Source organism: Myotis lucifugus, unplaced genomic scaffold, assembly GCF_000147115.1.
Source record: "Myotis lucifugus unplaced genomic scaffold, Myoluc2.0 scaffold_4392, whole genome shotgun sequence".
Taxonomy (NCBI): Eukaryota; Metazoa; Chordata; class Mammalia; order Chiroptera; family Vespertilionidae; genus Myotis; species Myotis lucifugus.
Genome location: NW_005875440.1, coordinates 1 through 7,619, shown reverse-complemented (window position 1 = coordinate 7,619; position 7,619 = coordinate 1). Strand labels below are relative to the sequence as shown.

Below are 7,619 nucleotides of genomic sequence, written 5' to 3'. Positions count from 1 at the left end.
TGGTTCCCCAAAGATGCTCAAACCTTTGCCCCTTATGTTGCAAGAAGAGTCCTCAAGTGCAGGCTCTGTGTGTGCTGGGTACCGCTCTCCGGCTCCCAGCACAGGCCTGGCGCGCAGTGACCAGCCAGAAATTGTCAAGCCCAGAGGGTCTGAGCGTGGGGGTGTGCTGCTAGCATTGCGTCCCTCCAACTCTTCAAAATGCCTCGTCATAAAAAAAATTGGGCCTTGTGCCTCCTCCACCTCTGATTTTGGGAAACCAGTTTGGGCGGGGTCAAAGACTTAGACCCCTGGCCCCGATATAACACTCTCATGGACCACTCACACGTGACAGAATTGGCAATCACTGCTGGCAGTTGGCCTAGCAGCGGTCAGCAAACCGCGACTCGCGAGCCACATGCGTCTCTTTGGCCCCTTGAGTGTGGCTCTTCCTCAAAATACCACGTGCGGGCTCGCACGTACAGTGCCATTGAAACTTCGTGGCCCATGCAAAGAAGTCAGTTTTCGGAAAGGAGGTAGACGAAACAAGTATACAAGACGAGTGTGGATGGGAGAGTTGGAAGGGGTCGACCTCAGCGAACGTACCTCCATCAGATGGAGGACGTTTTTAGCAAAGGCCGGCTTAGGAGGACCCTAATGAAGTGAATAACAATGTACCTACCTATATAGTTTCAGTTTAAAAAATTTGGCTCTCAAAAGAAATTTCAATCGTTGTACTGTTGATATTTGGCTCTGTTGACTAATGAGTTTGCTGACCAATGCCCTAGGCAACCAGGTCAGAAGTTTCACTGGGAGTCCAGTTTGAAAAGAAAAGTATAGGGAGACATTCAGCAATCCCATTGGGCCCCACCCCCGGATTCTGATCTCTGCTGGGGGTGGCACCCACAATGCATGGAAGAGAAGAAATGAAGACTTCCCAGTGTTGACTCTTCTTCCAACAGCGGAATAAATATATGGCGCTTAGGGCATATCGGGATGAATATTAAAGATAATAGGATTAACATTTGCTTTTTTTTTTTTAATCCCAACATTTGTGTTCTCATAAAACTCTGGGTAACAGAATTTTGTTAGTTTTTTATCGTAATTATTTCACGCCTGGCTTCCTTGCTAGCCAGTGAATAGCTCAAAGTAAGCACTTGCTTGTCATTGTCACTTTTGCATCTCACCACAAGCTCCGTTTTGAGTATAGCCAGAGAGCAGAAACTTAAGTAAATTTGTATTGGATTAACATATAGGCAAACAGAGCCCGCAAGGAGGTCGGATATTGACTTGGTATTTGCATATCCGATAGGCTTAGCCCCCGTTCTCATTGACAGGAGTAATGCCAATTGTTCAGGGGGATTGATTAGGACCGAGGTCAACCGCAGATGTCTGTGGAAATGCCTGAAAAAGCAGAAGCTGCTGCTAATAAAGTTTGCATTCCTTTTGTGGCAGATTGAGAGGCAGAATACAGGTGGCCGTCCCTGGCGCTCTGGGGGCCTCGAGGTGCCTTGCAGACATGGCCACGTCCAAGAACCCACCCCCCCTTCCCCACAACCTGTCCCGAAAATGGCACAGAAATAGCACCAAGAAACCCCGTCACAGATGCGAATCTCCTGAGGGGTTGACCCAAGTTCCCGAGGCACATGCTCTTAGCCAAGAAGCACAACAGGACGGGCCTGACGAGGATACAGCTCAGCAAGGCCAAGGCCACGAGCGCACGTCCTGTGGCTCTCGAGCCCTTGCGAAGCCCAGGGTGTCAAGCCCAAGTCCCCAAAGGGTGGCAGCCGCGAGCTCAGGCAACTTGCCTACATCGCTCACCCCAAGCTTGGGAAACGTGCTGGTGCCCGCATCTCCCAGGGTCTCAGGCTCTACCGGCCAAAGTCCACGGCCAAGGCTGAGGCGCAAACCAAGCCCCGGTCCGCGGCTGCAGCTCCGGCTCAGGTCCCCGCGGAGGCCCCACAGTAGAGAGGATATGAGGGCGAGGGTGACCCCAGGCTGCTATCTGCAGGGGCCTAGTCTGTGCTGTTTGCACAAAGAAACCTGAGGCAGGAAAAGCAATAATAATAAAATCAGAAGACCTTTTAAATTGGATGGAATATTTGAGGAGTGTTATTTTTAAAAAAAAATAGAATATGAAGAAAATATAACTAGAAAACCTCACCTTGGGGGAGTGTTTTCCATGCATAAAACAATTGAAGGTATCATAAAGGAAAAACCTTGCTAGACCTGGTGCCACAAAACTGTTCATATTTATAAAAAGTAAATTTAAATTTAGTAATTAGCCCCAACATTAAATCTGTTGCCGACACTGTTCTATTGAGGGGATTGGAACAAATGTGATTTTTTTCAGAAACTTTTACTTGATGGATTTATAAGAGCATAAAATCTTCAATTGATTAAGAATGAATTTTAAAGAGAAATTTACAGCCGGGAGACAATTTTGGAAAGCGCATACAGAGTGATCTTTATTGCATGTCCCCTAATGGTGAATCTCATTGAGGTTTAAGAGAGTGAAATAATAATCTTTTGAGTTTAATGTTCAATTAAACTAGTGAGGACCATTCTAGTGCATTGAAGAGAGCCTATTATGCGGTTTTTTAGTGTATATTTATATTTCACAACCCACTTAAAATAGCCAGATGACTTCCTTATAGTCATGAAGATGTGGCCTTAGATGACAAGAAATTCCGTTAGGGATTCGCTTTGGAAAACTTGAGGAAGTCACTTCTATTCCGCCACGCCTGTGTGACCCCCTCTGCGGATAAGTTTTTTAGCATTTTTTAAAATGTACTAGGGTGACATGGGTTAACAGGATTATATAGGTTTCCAATGTACAGTGGTATGATACGGCATCTGTATATTGCTTTGTGTGCCCAGCACCCAGCAAAACCGTCTTTCTCACCCATATTTCATATACGTGTCAAAGCAGTCGGAAAAGAGCCCCGGAAATGCTGGTGGTGAAACGTGTGCCTTCTCTCCTCACGGACACGCGAAACCACACACTTTGAAAAGCATCTTCTGTTCAGTGTCTGGTTCAAACCGGAGCCTCGTCCCGGAAACCACAGGTTGCCGGCCAGAACACTTCACTATGAAGAGCGACGAGAAGGCAGTCGTCTTGGCTGCTTTCATCTCTGCTTCCTAATTGGCCGCCTCGGGCGCCAGGTGTAGGAGAAGCAGATCAGACTTTGTTCCTCCAGGATATTAAAGATGGGAACGGCTTGGAAATGATCAAGTCGCACCCCTTGATTCTACAAAGAAACTGAGGCTGAGGGAAATGGACCGGACAGACAGAAACTGCAAGTTTCCGTTCTGTTGACTTGCTAGGAAGCTAGTTTAAGAATAGACATCGCATCCTATTTAAATTACTCTGGGCTTCTGGGATGACCACCCCATGATAAACCCATCTTTATCTTGTGGGGAAAAAGCCCTTACTCAAAATAATGCAGCTGCTGGCATTAGCTACTCAAAGACAAAGATCGCTCACGCTGATACATATATGCCTATATATCAGTGATGGCGAACCTATGACACGCGTGTCAGAGGTGACACGCGAACTCATTTTTTGGGTTGATTTTTCTTTGTTAAATGGCATTTAAATATATAAAATAAATATCAAAAATATAAGTCTTTGTTTTACTAGGGTTGCAAAGATCAAAAAATTTCTATCTGTGACACGGCACCAGAGTTAAGTTAGGGTTTTTCAAAATGCTGACACGCCGAGCTCAAAAGGTTCGCCATCACTGCTATATCTCATTCCTTCTGTCTGACACATCAGCATAGGATAGAAACAAGAATACAAGCTTTGAACCCAGACAGATGAGAATTTAAGCTGGTTTTAGTTAACTCACTAGGTCTACACTGTTATCTTGGGTGTTTTTGAACCTCTCTGGACCACAGTTTGCTAGTCTCTAAAATATATATGAGCCATATTTTTAGAATGATTGTAAAGATAGAATGAGGCAGTCTATAAAAACAACAACACCACAATAATGGGTATTCAATAGATATTAGTTGTCTTTGGTGACCAAGGGGTGACCAAAACCCTCTTCCTTTGCCGGCTTATCATTGGCTTAACTTTCTCTCTTTGTGTTACTAGGATATCTGATGAAGGGAGGAAGTACAGTGTTTCTAGGCAACGTTACTTGTGGTCCAAGGGTTCCCTGCCTAGGGGACAGCATCCCTACTCATCAAAGGTAGAAATGAACTAGGCGTTTTTACCCATTGCACATGGCACTGTATTATATTTTTATAGAAAATTATTTTGTATATTCTGGATAGAAAAAAATATTTTTGTAAAATAAAATTTTAATCTGTATAGATTGAAGTGGTTTTTAAGTGAATATCTTAGGATTTAAAATTCATTTTGCTTCTGACTCTAAAAAATAATCTTGGGTGCCATTGCTAGTTGTATCAGATGTATTATTCCCTGGCCAATAATTCTAATAGCATGCCCTCATTAGCTCACTTTTATCTTTTGGTATAAATCAATTGCAATTAAAATAGAGTTTGCTAGATCTCGGCGGAGTATTGTTTCACGGTAAAAACATTTTCACTCAAGAGATCAAGTGTGATTCACTTCAGTAAGAGGCCACAAGTTCAAGTTGCGCTGTGGAGAGGGAAAAGTCACAGGTTCCTTTCTACAGAATATTTTCTTGCCGTTCTCGATGCAGGGCGATACACCTGCATTCGCCTGATTCATTTACTTCAAAGTGGACTTTAAGTGTTTTTCTCAAGCCTGGAGGTGAGGGTGAACACTAGGCACCCTCAAGGGGCTTGTCAGATAGGATTCCCACCACAGCGTCTCCTGCCGGAGGTGAAGATGGTGTCCTTTCGTGGCGGCCATGATGTTTTTTGCCCCGATGTGCACCTCCCATGGTGCTTTTGACATTGATCCACGTCGTCACATGTATAGGTCATGTCCACCTTTTTGATTGCTGAGTAGCAGTCCATTATGCGGATATGTGCGCCGTCATTTATCTGTTCATTGATGAATGGACGTCTGGGCTGCATCTAGATTTGGTGACTGTGCATAAAATTTGCCACAACCATTCAAATGCGGGTATTTGCAGGGACCCCTGCTTTCGCATGCTCTCCAGTAAATCCCAGGGGATTGCTGATGCTGGGTTCAACTTTCTGTAAAAAGCCGGGATGGTGGAGAAGGCAGGCTCCTATAACCTTGCACTGTAGCTGTAGCTTCTTTGCCAGCACGTGGTATTGGCGGTATTTCAGTGGATGCTTTGCTTTTAGTTGTTCTGATAGACGTGTGGTGCGCCCATATTTTTGCTTCCCGTGTTCTTTCCTACCTGATGGTGCTAAGGTCTTGCTTGTATTGCTTCCTTCCTATGGATAGAATCTACTTGAGCTATTCTCTTAGGGCAGGTGTGCTAGGGATGAGGTCAGTTGAGTTCCCTTCATCTGAGAATGTCTTGATTTTCTCTTCATTCCCGAAGAATATTTTTTGCTGGATTATAGGATTTTAGGTTGACAATTATTCTCTTTTAGCAAGTGAAAAATATTATGCCATTTTCTTCTGGGACCCGTGGTTTCTTGATTTATATTTATTGCAAATAATCATTCAGTAGGTTTTTTTATTTTTGTTGATGATTTCCTTTGCTGTGCAAAACCTTTTTAATTTGATGTAGTCCCATTTATTTATTTATTTATTTTTGTCTCCCTTGCCTGAGGAGGAGATAAATCAGAAAAAAATATTGCTAATGTCAGAGATTTTACTGACTGTTTTCTTCTAGGATTTTTATGGCTTTGAGTCTTAACATTTAAGTCTTCAATCCATTTCGAGTTTATTCTTGTCTATGGGGTAAGAAAATGTTCTGGTTTCACTTTTTTTGCATGTATCTAATTTTCCCAGCACCATTTATTGAATATCTTTCTTTGCCCCATTGTATGTTCCTATCTCCTTTGTCACAGATTGAGATTTGCGAAGTTGATACTTTTAAATGTAATCAGATCATGGTTTTTTTCTTTTGTTCTTGTGCTTTAAGACTCATTCCCGGCCTAAGATCAAATATTCACACGTATTTTTCTTTTTCCTTTTAAATTTTATAATTTATAAGGCTTTTAGTTGAATCGTTTTTTCATTTTATATTTTAAATTCTATATTACATTCATGTTTAGAACATAAACAGAAACAATAAGTATAGTTTCTAAAGTTTACTGTGTTTAATGTTATGAATGGGAGCTCAAAAGAATTTTATGAAGTTTTGAATTCATATAATCTTGTCCCCATTTTCTTATTTCTATTGTATTTTAATTTGAAAGTTATAATTATTTATCCCAAACTATTTTAATTTATCTAATCGACACTTTTTATATAACTACTTCCAATTTATTTTATTACTAATTGGGAAACTCTTAATTGAACTTGAACATAAAAGTAATACCTTCCACAATAAGTAGTTTATCATTTCAATCTTACTATTTTATACATGATCAATAGCACATCAACATATTAAATATAAAATGTAGAATTAAAAACAGGGTTTTGCTTAGAGCTACATGCAGAACACCTATCTTTCAAAAAAGTCAATATTAAAATATCACAGAATGTTCAAAGGATAGGTCCTGTTTTTATTACTTTCATGTATTCACCGTATTACTTACATTTGTTAGACATGATAGTGATCAATATGATCATTTGATCATTGATCATACACTAAGGCCAGGAAGTAGCCATTCTGAAGGCCTTCCGAAAGCCAAGGTTAAAGCAAAACTGAATAGATCCCTTTAGTTTATCTTCATCAATTGCCAAATATTTGAGCCTGTGAAGTGGTGTGAATATCAAAACCCTGGCTGAATTTTATACAGCCCTACTGTGTACATAGATGTGTATCTATGTGTGTATGTATGTATATAGCAATAGACAGATGGTAGGTACGTTAACACATTGTGGACCAGTAGTTTTATTGCTAGCTTTACCCAGTGGCCAGATAAGTTTCTATTGAATGAGTACAAAAGACGTTTTACATAAATGTTAAAGGCACACTGTAAAATTAAATACTCATTGCATTTGGAAGTTATTTATTACAAGCTAATATCTTTTTAAAGAATTCTCGTGATTGACCACAAGCTTTAGAACAGAAAACACGAGAATTCTCGTGATCTGTCCGCAATTAAGAGACAAATTGTCTATAAAAAGCTAATAGTGGTTTAATGTTGTCATTTTCTTCTTCGAACGTCTTGCTTAAATGTTTAATTAGAGCTATTCTGTCTAAACAAGTGCCAATATCATATTCAAATGTAAAACACTAGAATTCCCATAAAATTCAAGACCCAATCAAAGATGTCCACTCCCCATGGCTATGTAACCATCCACCTCATTGAAGCAGCCAGGAGAGAGGTGTCTGGCGGGGCCGGGGTGGCCACGGGCCTGCTGGGTGGGTCTGTGCCCCATACACAGCCTGAAAATCAAAGCCCTCCTCCTGTTACAGCCGTTGGGACAGCCCAGCCATGCTAATCTCCAAGAAGAATATATAATTCTTCGTAAATTTCCTTGTGCTTTTTTTTTATGTTTATGGAATAGAGTTTGCAGGTTCACAAAGCAATCATACGCAACCTGAATTAGTCGGTCCGCTCAATACGTAAGGAATGGCCGTAGCCGGTTTGGCTCAGTGAATAGAGCATTG

The 7,619-nt window shown here is 41.3% G+C and overlaps 1 pseudogene; it reads left to right on the top strand.

The window, feature by feature from the left end:
* Nucleotides 1-1,495: 1,495 nt before the first annotated feature.
* LOC106695895 lies at nt 1,496-1,944 on the top strand (annotated as a pseudogene).
* Nucleotides 1,945-7,619: the final 5,675 nt, after the last annotated feature.